The sequence below is a fragment of the Crotalus tigris genome, unplaced genomic scaffold (assembly GCF_016545835.1).
Source record: "Crotalus tigris isolate CLP2741 ecotype Arizona unplaced genomic scaffold, ASM1654583v1 scf7180000024337.5909745, whole genome shotgun sequence".
NCBI classification, from domain to species: Eukaryota; Metazoa; Chordata; class Lepidosauria; order Squamata; family Viperidae; genus Crotalus; species Crotalus tigris.
The window spans coordinates 2,516,010-2,530,820 of NW_024100507.1; the positions used below are offsets into that span (position 1 = coordinate 2,516,010).

A 14,811-nucleotide genomic window follows, 5' to 3' on the forward strand; every position below is an offset into this window, starting at 1 on the left:
AACCTTACTTTTTTCACCATTGAATTTCATTTTGTTAAATAGTGCCCAATGTTCAAGTCTGTCCAGATCCTCCTGTATCCTAAGCCTGTCTTCAGGAGTGTTGGCTATTCCTGCCAGCTTGGTGTCGTCTGCAAATTTGATGAGTTCCCCATCTATCCCCTCATCCAAATCGTTGATGAAGATGTTGAAGAGCACTGGACCCAGAACAGAGCCCTACACACTTTCCTCCGTGTAGATGCGGTTCCGTTGAGGACCACATGCTGAGTACAGCCGGTCAGCCAGCTACGGATCCATCTGGTGGTGATGCTGTCTAACACACATTTTTCTATCTTATCAAGTAGTAGGTTGTGATCTACTTTGTCAAATGCCTTCCTGAAGTCCAAGTAAATTATATCCACAGCATTCCTCTGGTCCACTAATTTTGTCACTTGGTTAAAGAATGCAATAAGATTTGTTTGGCATGATCTGTGTTTGACTTTTAGTAATGACTTTGTTTGTCTCTAGGTGTTCGCTGATTCATTGTTTGATTATCTTTTCCAGAATCTTCCCAGGTATTGAGGTCAGGCTGATAGGTCTGCTGGCTCAGGAATTCTGGGAATTGAAGTCCACCAGTCATAAAAGAGCCAAGGTTGCCTGGTCTAGGAGGAAGTGTTCTATATACCGCCGTGTGATGCTATAAACTAATAAGTTAATGAGTTATAAAGCAAAATTGCAAAGAGTACAGAAATAGATCTCAACATTATTAAGGTATAAAAATACATTGTTATAAAAGTAATCTTGAGATCTATTTTTCTAGTATATTTTATTTTTTAATATACGGTACAATTTTCTATTAGAAGAGACAGGCATGCCAGAAATGTAATTGGCGGAATTATAGGCAATATTATCAAAGGACCTCTAAAATTATACCTCGACCTTACATCAGCTACAGATGTAAAGTATCCATGATGCAATACACATAGAATTAAGAGATGGTTCCTGCTACAAATTCCCTTCACTGGTTTCCCAAAACATTCAGGCTTCCAAATTTTTGCTTCAAGCAATATTTTTAATAGTTAGGCAATAGATCACAGAAGTTAAAGGTTTATTATGGAAATGCTGACAGACCCATAGTCAAGTGGCAGTGTAATGCATAACTGTGACTGTAATCTAATGAACAGTGGAATGTGTCTCCTTAAAGTCATAAAGTATATCCCTGGCAGAAATTTGTAGGCAAAACAATTCAGAAGATCTATGCACTGTGTCTTTTCTTCTTCTTGAAGACATTTTGGAATTCTCCTGTTTTATATATTTGCAAAACCCATCAGGTTTGCAGAAATCAATTGCGTGGCATCATACAATATATGGATCATCTATTCTAAACTACAGTGCAGTGGGAAAACCATTGAACCACCCCTTCCAGATAGCTATCCAACCTGTTTAAAAATCTCCAGTGACAGAGAACCTGTCAATTTTTAGGCAAACTATTTTACTGCTTAATCACTGTTAAAAAAAAAAACTCAGTCTGAATTTCCCTTCTTTTAATTGGTTGTCTTGCCTTCATTTTCAATAAAGAACAGATCTGCACAGGATAGCTTTTGGATATTGGTGGCCTCCATTTTCTCTTCTTTAATAATGACTAAAAGAACTGAGTATGTTCAACTTGCAACTCCCAGCCTTTTGTACTTGGATCCAGACACAAATGCATAAATCATGGGGATTGCAGCACAAAATAACAACACAAATTTAATCCTTTGTGCACCCTTTTTGCCTCTCCTTCCCCAGACACCCATTCCTTCGCAAAGTCCTAGACGCCTGACTGATGTCTCTCAGGTTTTCCTCTTCTAGTTCCCTTGAATTCCAACATGACACAAGTCACTTATCCAAGGCATTTAATGCCTTCAATCTATTGGTTAATGCCAGTTGTTGGGATGAGGTCCAGGATAGCCGACCCTTTATTTCTTCTTCTGAAAAATAATATTGTCAGACAGAAAAGGCAGCAATCTGTTGGACGTTCCATTGCTAATGGAGTAAGTTTTCTAGCGGATATCAATAAATTTGAAGTCTCCTGTTTCCACTATAACTTATATAGTGGATATCAACTCCTGTTAATCCATGCTACAAAGCCAACTGGTGAGGAATCTGAGAGAGGCACTAACTTTGAAGATCAGTTCCTAAATGCCAGAGTGATGGGAAAGAAGCTATTTTTAGAAGGCACTACCTGTGCTTTCAAGCTGAGTTGTCAGCAGAGTTGCATGCGGTCAACTTTTGGAACTTGGGAGAAACTGCTTGTGGACTGGGATCTGTTAACCAGCTGTAATTATTCTCATCACCCAAAACCATTTGCCATTTCCAATAGAGCAATTCATTTTCCAGAGAGCAGAATAGAAAAGTTCCATAAACTGTCTTTCGCTTTAAGAGCCAAGCTATATATTACACGGAACAGCCCCAGAACCCTCTTATTCAGAATAAGCTATTCCAAAGAGGGCTGACAGTTTGGCATGATGGCATGGTGAGATAAAGTAAATCCTTTCTCTGTGACAATTAAAAAAAAAATTGAAGGTAGAAAATTTTAAAACTCTCCAGGTTAGCATCAATTGCAATTGTTAAATATATTGCTTATATTAACTAAGATAAATTTTTAAAGTTCAAATGGCACCAGTCTTTTTTTTTAGAACAAGTTTTATTAGTTTTTTTTAACTCTTACAACAAAGTGCTCGAGACGCACTGTGGTGCTGGGGGAATCAAACATCCAACAACAAAACCACATAAAATAACTCAAGTAAATATTCCCTATTTCTCTCAAACAATATAACATATTTAAAACAATCCATTTCTACATTAAATTTCTATAAATCCTAATCCTGTTTTTAAACTTCATTAATTTACAATTACCATAATCCACTTAAGCCTTAAATAAACATATTATCACTTTGGGTATCCCTTCCAAATGTATTCTAGTTCTTAGTCTCCTAAACTTAATTTTATCACACATCTCTCTTGTTTCTTCATCCACTACTCAATATTTATCCTAATTAAAATAAAATATAATTCTAGCTTATACATATACAATCCATCAATTAGTCTATCCCTAACAAAACAAAGTAATATCAAACCTTAAATCATTTCAGTCCGTTAGGCAAAATTCAAATCTCATCCCAGTAATTGTTATGTCTAAAAACAACCATATTATTACACAAAGCATCATCTTACTAATTTAGCATACTCAATTAATTGTTAAATCAATCCAAGTCACTATAAAACCTCTTCCATTTTCATTCATTCCATTACAAAATAGTTTTCATACAAATAAACCCATTATTCCCAAAAATTACATTCTTAATCTATTTAACATATATATTCTGGTAATCACAAATTTTACTCTCGCTTCTAACTCTAAATCTTAAACCTTAAATCAATCCATATTTCTACAGTGCCTTTTAATCCATTACATATAGTTTTAAATTTCTCTTTTCAGTCTTATTCTAGCTTTCTTTTGGTGCCAGGCCGGTTTCCATAACAAGGCTTCCATCTCAGCAAGTAGATCTCCCTTTGTCTCTTGTAATATCATTTGAGTCGATAGAAAACAGCCCATCCTCTGTATTGGGCATCTGGCTCTTTTGTCATTAAACCCTCATTGCTTCAAAAGTTCCAGTCTCAGTCTTTGGTTCTTCTGATCCTTGAGAATATAGATGGAATGCTTGTAAGGTAAAATAGATTCCTCTTTAATCTCAATTAGTTCTTCTTCTAGTATGTTTTGATTTATAGCATAGTCAGATGAGGTCTGGAGATCAGTTTGAAGGTTTGGAGAATTTGGAGCAAGGCTTCTGGCTCTAATTTCTGTACTAATCTCTTTGATTTTAGCACATACTTCTTCAGTGGCTTTGTGAATTTTTTCTAATATAAGTTTACAGTTTAGTTTAAGTAAAACTCCATTTTAATAGTAATTGAAGAGAGACCCTTTTATCTTTTAGTGGAGGCTATATATAAACAATATCCACCCCCACAATTTCCCACAGCTGGATCAGCTTATCTTTTCAAGAGGTTTGAAGGTCAAATCCACTTCATCTCCAAGGAAAAACAGACAATTGCAATATTAACTTTTTGTCAAAGATGTCCTCAGTGGGTTACAAAATCTTTCTCAGACACCATTTTTTCCCTTTTCTCTCTCTTTTAAAAGAAAAGGTGGAGAAAGAGATATTCTTCCAGTATAAGGTGATAGTGAAGCTCTAAATTTTTTTCTTTTTTTCTGTACCCCAAAGTAAATGAAAATAAAATATAGTCATTAAAGTTACTTGATCTGTCCTTTTGTTGAAACGCCTTTCTTCCCACGCATATAAATGCCACTCTTTCAAGGCAGGGAATTAATTCCAAGAAAGCTTTTACAGGTAAAAAATAGAATAGGGTGAAAAGAGGAGAAGGAGAGTTCTCACCCGGATCATCCGCAGTGGGTCTTTCATGCTTAGATGTACCTGTGACTTTTGGCTGGTGCAGCTAAGGAATCGGCCATCTTGCAGGACGATCTTTGCTCCGTTGGCCCTAAGGAGTTAGGTGGAGCCGCAGAAGAAGCTGCCGCCCTCCCGCAGTCACCAGCAAGCTTACTCCTCAGTAGTCGCCCCTCCAGAGCGACTTTCGACCCAGCAGGGGGTCTACTGGCGAAGAAAACAGCCGGGGGAGAGATGAGTCTCTTCACACGACCGGAGTCGCCGCAAACTGGAACTGGAAGTCAAATGGCACCAGTCTTAATCCCAGAAACAATTCTGCAAGATCAGCAAAGAATAATCAGCAAATTTATTTGGAAAGGGGAAAAACACCAGACTAAAATAAAAAATCCCAAACAGAGCCATTACAACATGCGTCCCTATTAAAAACTGACATGACGCCCACTAGAAAAAAGTTACAATACCTTAATTAGTTGGAATGTGGCCAACTGGTTGTCAAAATGTGGAGATAATAACCTTGTAAGGTTCGTAACTACATTGCCATCTTGCTGCAAGAAATCTAGTTTTCAACTGAGTTGGCACTAAATGGATAAACATTTACTCCCTAAATGGGGAGTAAGATAAGGTCAGATCCATAGATGGGTTAGGTGAAAAAAAATTCAAAACTACTGGAAAAATTATATAAAACAAATGTTAAAAGCAAAGCTTGAACTGCAACCTTCGTGTATGTGTGTGTGTTTTTAACCAGGAATTTTTTCAGAGAAATAAATGAAGAATATCACAATGTATTAAGATACATACAGTACTGATGGCCATGAAAATAAATTTGACCCAACACTGGAAAAGACATGCTTTGCTGTCAATATTAGACTGAGAAATCAAAATTGGGAAAATCATAGCAGTAGCAAAATTAAAACATCCAGAACAGATGTATAGTACAGTTAGTCCTTGACTTAAACAGTTTGTTTAGTGACTGCTCAAAGTTACAATGGCACTGAAAAAAGCAACTTATGACTGTTTTTCACAGTTACGACCTTTGAAGCATCCCCATGATCATATGATCAAAATTCAGATGTTTGGCAGCTGGTTCATATTTATGACCCTTGCTGTGTCCCAAGGTCATGTGATCTCCCTTTGCAATTTTCTGTCAAGCAAAGTCAATGGGGAAGCCAAATTCACTTAACAGTGGTGCTACTAACTTATCAGCTTCACTTAATAACTGGCAAGAAATGTCGTAAAACCGGGCAAAATTCACTTTACAAATATCTCACTGAACAACTAAACTTTTGGGCTCAATTATGATCATAAGTCAAGGACCAAATGTATAACTAAACTGAAGCAAAAATATCTTCCCTATGCGCCACACAGGCAAAATCAGAAACTAGAGCACAGTTTTTAAGGAAAAAATATTTGATGTAAGGTAGTAAATAATAATAAATGATATCATGCATTCCATTCCCTCCTATTGTAGAAATGCATAAACGTGTGTGGCGGATCCTGCCTTGGGTAGGAAGGGAACTCTCTGGAGGGTTTAACTTTGGGTTAACTTTCAGTCTCCTCTGTTCCTGTCATTGTATGTATCCTTGAAGCATCTACTTTCTTTCTTTCTTTTTTTAATGTTTTCAAAATAAATCACACTGGAAATTTCAGATAGCTAACTTGCTTTGTGTATGCATGCACGTGTGTCTTACGTTTGCAACCGGAGGTCACCCATTGGTCAAGTCTAGCCTAGGAAGTGGTGTTAGAAGAGGTTTTATAGCAGAATTTTTGTAGAAGGTAGGGCAACCTATAAAAAAATTCAGGAGGAAAAGTGTGTGGCTCATAACAATGGGAGAAACCCTCTAAAAACAACCCATTTGCTCTTCAAATAGCTATGATACAATTTAAAGGAGGCAAAGGGATGAAGGAGGGGTCACAACAGCTCAGCAAGGAGAGAGGCAAACCCTACATTGTAACAAAAGGACCAGAAAGACAGATGCTTAGCAAAGCAGCATAGCCTTCATTTGGCAAGAAACCCTTAACCCAACTGCAGATTCAGGACCTAAAGATCATCAAGAATCTTCTAGATACACTGCATGAACAAATTAAAGCCATTTTAAAAGTCAAACTCGTGAGCACTGTTTATTTCAATGTGGTGCGTTTTGCAATGCACAATTCTTTCTGTGATTTTTTTTTAATGTGCTCAAGAGACAAGTTTAGCGCTATCAGAATTTTTTAAATTTGAAAATTCATCAGGGTGCTGCTAGAAATGCTTATGGGCCAACATTATTGCCTTCAAATCTGTTATGGATGGCCCAGGGATCACTGGACTTTATTGCAAATAGAGCGTGAGATGTCAGGCATTGTAATTTTCTAGCACTCCAGCAATATAAAACACATGTCTTATGATTTAAATAAGCATCCATTTCAAGGTCGAAGCATCTGTGGACAAAGTTAATTTCCATAGCCAGTCTAGATCAGTTTACTGCATGGCATAAAGGTGAGTGGGCCAGATCTTCCTCTTCATTGGAAGGCAATGGACAAGAGGAATGGTTCGGGGGCCAAGAAGGAAACGCTCAGGGGGTGATGCTCTTCTGTAGACTTGCATTCACAACTCGAAGCAGTGTCCTCGGTCTTTCTAATGGTTCAGACAGCCTGATTTGGTATTCAGCTTTAGCTTCCAAAAGCAGATTTTTTTTTTTAAACACACAAAAAAAGAGAAACCTTCAAGGCCTGCAACACCATTGTCATGCAAATGATAAGTCCAACCAAACCCCAACATTCTCATTCAAGCAGCTTTTTCAACAGACTGGCTGACACTGTACTTTGATTAAATGAGTGGCAATTTCTCAGTTGGGTTCTGGGAATAAATGTGCTTTTACTATAGTTCCAAAATTTCTCCAAAAGCAGTAACCCCATCCTATAAGTCCCACACTGTTATTTTGGCAAGAGATGGAGAGGTTGGATATGCATGGATGGATGACTTTCTGTATCACCCTTTTTATGGTTAGACTGCAAATGGGGAAGTATTGGCTGAATTAATAGGATTTAGCAATCCCCACTCTGTTTGTGTGTACAGGTAATCCTCAACTTACAACCATTTGTTTAGTGACTGTTTAAAGTTACAAGGCCATTGATAAAAGTGATCTACAGCCAGTTATCACATTATGACCGTCGCAGCATCCCCACGGTCATGTGATTAAAATTTGGGAGCTTGGCAAATGGTGAGATTATGGAATTGTTCTCTCAAAGAAATGGATGTCATTGGGAAGACCATGTCAATTTTCCCCAGTTGTAAACCAATATAGGGAATAAGCATTTCTTCGCTGCCAGAAAATATAACATAATTCAAAAGAATAAAATAAAAATGAGGAAAGATGATCCGTGTAATTACCCCGATTACCTTAAAATACTTTTTTTAGAAAGTACAAAAAATATTTGCCTTATGATTTTACCATAATTGTATTAACCCTGAGATGGCAGCAATGACATTTTTTGCAGCCCAGATATGGTCCCCCTACCAGTAATTTACCTCAGCTTGCTGATTATGTATAAACAAGCAAGAATACAGGTAATTGTATTAGTAGCCACATAGAGAATACAGAATAACAGAGTTGGAAGGGATCTTGCATAAATTAAGTTCTCCAGAACATCCATTGCACACAGATCTGGACCACCTTTAATAGCTCACGGTCAAAATCTGCTCTTATTGTTAGGAAATGTGTCGATACATCTTCTCTTAGAGTGTAATTGCTATTTCCCCTTAGTCATTGTCACCTACTAGAAAAAAATATAGGGAAACATCTGAATGCTGTAATCCTGCTATGTCTAACCTTGATAACATTTTGCTTCTGTGTTGTTTCACTTTTACTTATCTATTTATTCATTCATTCATCTCACAAGCAGGTGATTCTGGGCCACGTACAATAAGACTAAAGCATTAAATATCTAAAGCCATTACTGTTAAGTTCGCAGGTTGGAGGCATTAAAAGGAGACGCATAGTATAACAACAAACCTTCTTTTATTGTTCTCTTCCACAACTAACAACAGAAAAAATGGCGCGCAGGCCTTTTATAATGTCCTTGCAAAGGACAGCATCAACCAATCATTGCAGAGGCTGTTTCCTGCCCTTGCACATGTGCGCAAGGCTGGAGACAGCCAGTCTAGTCCCAGGCAGTTTGCAGTCTGCCCAGGACCCTTTGCAACATTTCTGAGCCTGCTGGATGCTTCAGCAGGCTCAGGACATAACACCCCTCCCCCTGGATGAAACAATAATACCTTATTGTATAGCAGCACAGATACATGTGTTCAACGGACTGGATGTTATTGTGAAGCACAATATGCCTGCACTCAGGCAGAGCACTCTTACATTTATAATTACTCAAAGAAAAAAAATACAACAAAATAATACACTGAATGCAACACTCCTTCACTTTGAGTGTTTGTTCTGCATTTTTCTCTTTTAAGGACTAGCAAGATTCCCTTGGCTTGACAGAAACCTCACATAGTCCTTGAGATGTTTGGGTGGACCCTTGACCCGCTATGACCTTCTTATGGCAGGAGTGTGTGCCTGGCCTGCCAACTCGCCTGCCAGGCTAGGCAGACCAGGACTTTGATGCCCCAAAGACCCAGGTGACCCATCCAGCTGCTGACTGGCTGGATCCTCTAAATCCAAGCCAGGGTTCCTTGGGGGGGCGTGGAATTCCCCAAGTCCATTGGTGGGGTGGATTTCCCCAAGTCCATAATGGACTCTTCTTGGGAGCACTGTCCCTCGAGCCCAAGACCAGCAGCTGGAGTGACCTGAATGGCTGATGTGCCCCAATATCCCATTGGTCCCGTGTGCGTGCCAGAGGTGCCAGAATCAGGAGCTGCCTCCATGGCAAACCCCCTTTCTGGAGACTCCCTGTATGGAGCACTTGCTGAAGCCTGGAATGACCCCCATTCTGGAGCAATAGCTGAATCCTGTGGATGCCCCCGTTCTGCCACTGGAACATGTGCGGCAGCATGTGAAAACCCGCTGGAGCCGGGAGACTGTGGTCCAGAATAAAGATTATGGTCCTCCTCCACCCCCCCAGAGAGCAGAGCCGGGAGCAGAAGTGTTGCTGGGCAGCCTCCAGCGCAGTTGGTCTATGTGCTGTCGGATGACGTGCCCATCGTCCAAGGCCACTTCGTATTACAGCGGCCCAGAGACCTTGCATACCACTGCTGTGACCCAGAGATGTCCAGGACCGTAGTTCCTTGCCCAGACCGGATTGCCCACCTGTAGTCTCCTAGGTGCCTTCAGCTGTGACACCTGTGAAGCCGCCCGGTCTGGGTGCAACCTGTCCAGGTTCGTGATGAGGCGGTGACCCCAGCAGAGTTCTGCTGGGCTCTTTCTTGTGGCTGTGGAAGGTGTGGTGCGATGTGCAAGAAGGAAATCAGCTAACCTGTGATGCCAGCTGCCATAAGTGATCCTCTTCAGAGCATCTTTGGTAGTGCGCACCATCCTCTCAGCCTGGCTGTTGGAAGATGCGTGGAATGGAGCTGAAGTTGCATGCCAGATCAAGTTGGCCTGTAGGAAAGCCTGGAACTCAAAAGAGGTAAATTGGGAGCCATTATCTGAGACCAGGACATCTGGAAGTCCATGAGAAGCGAAGATTCCTCTCAACACCTGGATGGTTCTAGCAGTAGTAGTGGAGGAAACAGGCACAACCTCTAGCCACTTGGAATGGCTGTCAACGAAGAGAAGAAAGAATTGCCTCTGAAAGAGCCCAGCGTAATCTATATGTACCTTTGACCAAAGGGCTTGTGTTTCCTCCCACAGGGGCCTGAGGCATTTCAGGCCTTGACTGTTGGCACATTTGGAACCCGTGCACCTGGGCCTCGATGGCTTTATCGAGCCCAGGCCACCAGAGATGGCTGCGTGCAAGCACTTTCATCCGAACTATACCCGGATGTCCCTCATGCAGAGAGATCAAGATTCTAGACCTCAATGAGGCTGGGATGACTACCCTGCTACCCCATAACAGGCACCCTTTGAATGTGGAAAGCTTGTGCTTCCTTTGCCAAAAGCTTTGAAACTCAGTATCTGGACACGTGTCAGGCCATCCTGACAACACCCATATCAGCACACATGTAAGCATGTGATCAGTGGCAATTTCTGCAGCTACGTCCCTAGCATTGAGGGGAGATTCAGGCAACTCCTGAATGGAGAGAATGTTAATAGCAGGAGCAGGATCTGCCTCTATCTGTGTTAGAGGTAATCTGCTGAGGCCATCTGCATGGCCCATTTCTTTTCCAGGTTTGTGAATCAGTTAGTCATATGCTAACAGGAAAATTGACCATCTCAGCATTCTAGGAGATATTATGTGGGGGGGGGGGTTTGCTTGTTTGTTGTAAACAAACCCAGCAAAGGCTTATGTCTGTATAGACCGTGAAGTGACGGCCATATAAGAAATCATGAAATTTCTTTATGCCAGCCACTATGGCAAGGCTTCTCTGTCAATCTAGGTGTAATTATGCTCTGCAGATGACAGAGTCCTTGAATAGTAGCCACAGGGACTTGTGTCCCATCAGCCTTCAGGTGACTAAATACTGCTCCCACCCCATAAGGGGATGCATCACATGCGATGCACACTAGCAATTGCTCATTGAAATGCGCTAAGACCGCATTTGAAGAGAGCAAGGCCTTAACCTCATTGAAACTCCTTTCATGGACCTTAGTCCACTGCCATGGAGCCTGTTTATCCAAGAGCTGATGTAACGGCTCAGCCACTGCAGCCTTGTGGGGAAGGAATGCGTGATAGAAATTTAAGAGTCCCAGGAAAGCCTGAAGCTCGCTTTTGGATTTGGGACTTGGGGCCTGCTGAATTGCTTGAAGCTTGGATTCAGCAGAATGGATGCCTTCAGCATCAATTCTGAAGCCTAAGAATTCAGTGGAAGTGACTCCAATTTTGCATTTATCTTGCTTCAGTTTCAGACCCGCTTGGTGGAAACGAAGCAAAACAGCCCTTAATGTTTCAGCTAAGTTTAGAGATGACTCCCCAGCAATGAGGACGTCATCGAAGTAGGGACAGACCCCAGGAATACCACGAAGCGTGCACTCCATTACACTTTGGAAGATGCCAGGGGCTACATTAACCCCAAACAGCAGTCTTTTGACCTTAAAGGCTCCCCTGTGCGTTACAATTGTTTGAGCCTCAGCTGTTGCCTCATGAACAGGTAACTGTTGGTAGGCCTATGCCAAATCAAGCTTTGCAAAAATTTGCCCCCCCTTGAGGGAGGCCAGAATGTGGCTTACCACAGGCACTGGATATGCATGTTGTTGCAGCGCTTTGTTCAGTGTACATTTATAGTCCACGCAAATTCGGACTTCTCCATTAGCCTTTAGAGGTGTCACAATGGGGGTTTCCCATGGACTAGAGTCCATAGGTTCTAAGATGCCCTGCTGGAGAAGCTTGTCCAGCTCTGTATCAATTTTGCTTTTGAGAGCAAAAGGCACCCTTCTAGGCTTAATACTAATGGGTGTGATAGCTGGGTCTAAGCGTAGGGCAATGGGAGGCCCCTTATATGAACCAAGCTCTATGCTAAACACATCAGCAATCTCCTTGCAGACTTCTGCAAGGCCTAATGTTTGCAGGCTGTGAAGCCCAGTCACTTGGATCCCAAGGGCCTCGAACCAATTGAATCCAATGAGACTCGTGCGATCACCCCCAACTACCACCACATCTAGTAGGCCCTCAAAAGCCTTACGTTGCACTTTGAGTGTAGCTTCCCCCTTCATGCTGACTCTGGAATTCTGGAAGACAGTGAGAATTAAATTCAATGGCCTGAGTTTGACTCAGCCACTACTGCTGGAAATCCTTTTGAAGGTGTCATGTGAAATGATCGATAGAGCAGACCCTGTGTCCAACTCCATTGACAAGGGAACCTCTTGCAGCTTCACGTCAATGCAAAGCTTTTTCTTAAGGGGCATGTGTGTCCCTGTCCTCAAAATGCTCCTGCACGATACACAGAAACCCATCCTGTGATGGCTGGGGACCCTGGTACCTTTCTTAAGCAATTCTTCCCAAAGCTGAACCTTCTGGCGACCCAAACAGACGGAGGCAATGTGGCCTTGCCTGCCACATGCTTGGCAAATGGCGGAGCGGAACCTGCAGTCAGCTCGCTTGTGACATCCTCTGTACCCGAAACACTGAGGAGATGCTGGGGCCCTGTCTGGATGCTCCTTCGGTCTTCTCTCTGCTGGCTGGTGCAGCCTGTCCACCTCCTCTTCAGGATCCTGTTCTGGATCTTCTCAAGCGACCTCTTGATGGATGGTCACAGTGGCTGGAGAAATTCTGGCGAGCCACAAGGCCTTCATGGTGCCGCCCACTGCTTTTTCAGCTGCAACTTCTCTCAGGGCATCTTGAAACGAAACATCTTCCTTGGCGAAGATCTTCTGCTGCAGCTCACGACTCCTTAGGCCACAAATGAAATGATCCCGCAGCCTCTCTTCCAGGTCCTTGAATTCACAAGGCCTCACTGCTTGCCTTAAGGCAGCAATAAAGTCCACAGCAGAATCACCAGGCCTCTGGTCCCTCTGCTCGAATGCATGTTGCCAAGCAATCACAGAAAGTTTAGGATGGAAATGTTCTTTCAGCATCTTCTTCAAGTCTGCATAAGACACTGACTCCAAAAGTGCCGGGGCCACCAGATTCTCTGCTATGTCAAATGTGTCCTGTCCACAGACACACAGCAGGGTAGCCGCTTTAAGGCCGTCTTCTCTTATCTGATTGACTCTGAAGTAATTTTCCACCCACGCCATGTACGAATTCCAGCACTCTGGGTGTACAATGTCAAACTCTGACAAATGGCCAATCTTAGACATCTTCTGTAACCCTCGTTAACGCCTTTGCTGCAAGCCTGTTATCTGGGGAATGGGTTCCTTGGCCGAGCTCACCTCCAGTGATGCTATACTGGCAGGCAGAGTTGCTGTGCTGGACGCCGAACTTCCCAGGACTTCTTGGTAAGTCCTCTCTTCTTCGTTGTTAAATGTGGCTTACAGCGATACCACCTTTGCCACTGTTAAGTTCGCAGGTTGGGGGCATTAAGAGGAGATGTATAGTGTAACAACAAGCCTTCTTTATTGTTCTCTTCCACACCAACAACAGAAAAAACGGCGCGCAGGCCTTTTATAATGTCCTTGCAAAGGACAGCATCAACCAATCATTGCAGAGGCTGTTTCCCACCTTGCGCATGTGCACAAGGCTGGAGACAGCCAGTCTGGTCCTGGGCAGTTTGCGGTCTGCCCAGAACCCTTTGCAACATTTCTGAGCCTGCTGAATGCTTCAGCAGGCTCAGGACATAACAATTACCTATAACAAAAATGTAAACATTGAAAACTATAAAAACAGCCAGAACAAAATTAATAGGTGATGGAATGTTAATAGTAATGGAGCCACCTTACCAGTTCACCAGTTCAGTTTTGCACCAATTCGGTTTTGATCAAATCTGCCTTCACTCCCAATATAATTTTTCCCCCAAAGTGACTTTATGTTTCCTTCCTTCCTTCCTTCCTTCCTTCCTTCCTTCCTTCCTTCCTTCCTTCCTTCCTTCCTTCCTTCCTTCCTTCCTTCCTTCCTTCTTTCTTTCTTTCTTTCTTTCTTTCTTTCTTTCTTTTTCTTTCGTTCTAGGGGCATATGGTAGTAGTTTACATGCAGCCAAAAAGTTGGAATATTCAAGAAGAAAATGAACTTGACCGGGCTTGTAAAGGAACGTTGTTGACAAGGAGTTTGGCATTTGGAAATATTTCTCTCTTTCTTTGTTAATTAACTGTATATTTCATTGCTTCTGGGGAAAAGGGTGCAGTGGGATACTATGCTTGTATGCATTGGAATAATAGTGGGACACTGAAAGATAAGCACATGGGAAGAATACAATTAAATGTCCTAATTGCATGATATGCATTTCTTTGTTCAGAAAAACAATATTAAAGAAAAATTATCAGTCAGGCACTAACACTGCACATATTTCATTTTAAAAGTGGGAATGCAGCAGGAAAGGATTTGAAGCAGGAGTCTTTGGAAAATACAGGAGTGCCAATGTACTACCTATCTATGGATCATTAAAGCACCTGCATCTTTTCCAGGATAGGCAAAAGTCGCTTTTGTGGTTCATGCATTCTGAAACACATCTTCCAAATCAAATCCAAAACATTGCATAGCTGTAATATATAGACATGTATCAATAGCCATGCTGTCTTAACTTATCTAGCACAACACTAAGAAGAGACCATTGATTTAGCTATCCCAAAATGAGACTGTAACCAATAATAATAATAATAGTAGTAATAATAATAATAATAATAATAATAACAATAATAATAATAATAAAGTTGGAAGGGACCTTGGAGGTCATCTAGTCCAACTCCCTGCTCAGGCAGGAAACCCT

At 41.7% G+C, this 14,811-nt stretch overlaps 1 long non-coding RNA gene across 2 annotated transcripts in view; it reads right to left on the reverse strand.

Annotated features, from left to right (window-relative positions):
* Positions 1-4,054: 4,054 nt before the first annotated feature.
* The window catches only part of LOC120300033, a 50,351-nt gene continuing 39,594 nt past the window's right edge, over positions 4,055-14,811 (reverse strand). For both annotated transcript variants that reach the window (XR_005554530.1, XR_005554531.1), the window contains one exon: positions 4,055-4,739. This is a non-coding gene — a long non-coding RNA (uncharacterized LOC120300033). The remainder of the gene's footprint in view (positions 4,740-14,811) is intronic.